Source organism: Phaethon lepturus, unplaced genomic scaffold (assembly GCF_000687285.1).
Source record: "Phaethon lepturus isolate BGI_N335 unplaced genomic scaffold, ASM68728v1 scaffold41462, whole genome shotgun sequence".
In the NCBI taxonomy this organism is placed as follows: domain Eukaryota; kingdom Metazoa; phylum Chordata; class Aves; order Phaethontiformes; family Phaethontidae; genus Phaethon; species Phaethon lepturus.
In genome coordinates, this window is record NW_010521986.1 from 17,979 (window position 1) to 18,574 (window position 596).

Sequence of the window (596 nt, forward strand, 5' to 3'; positions counted from 1 at the left end):
TGTTTTCTTCTGTTCCTTTCTTTTTTTGTTTTCTTTGGCTACGGGTGGGGTGTGCCATTTCTCCAGGGTCTTTGCCCTCCCTCCCTTCCTTCTTTTTTTCACTTCATCCCAGGGTGATGCCTGGGGACATGAATTCCTCAGTCATGTGAAGGGAGGCCTGGGCAGGAGGAGGAGAGATGTTGGGGACCTGCTCTGGTAGTACCGTAAAGACTTTCCTGCATCTCCCAGACCTCTCCTGCTGGCTGGAGAGAATCTCTGCAGCCAGCTGGTGGATTTTCCTCTGGGGGAGGCTGGGAGGGTCTCATGGGGAGAGAGGGCAGCTGTTCCCATCCACTCTCATCCTTTGTGGATCGGAGCAAGCACAGATGTGAGCCTGAGCTATTCAGTGAGCGTGTGAGTCAGCAGGCACAAACCGATGAGAGTGGTCACGTGTGCAGATGTGTGTCATGGGCATTTTTTGGATGGGTGAATGTGCAAAAGCATCTCAGTATGCGTTTATTTTTTGTATACCTCTATATTCAAAGACTATTTTGGGGAAGTGAAATCCTTTGCTTCCAAGGTGTTCTCCCCAAGATGCAGCCTCCTCCTGCAGGCTT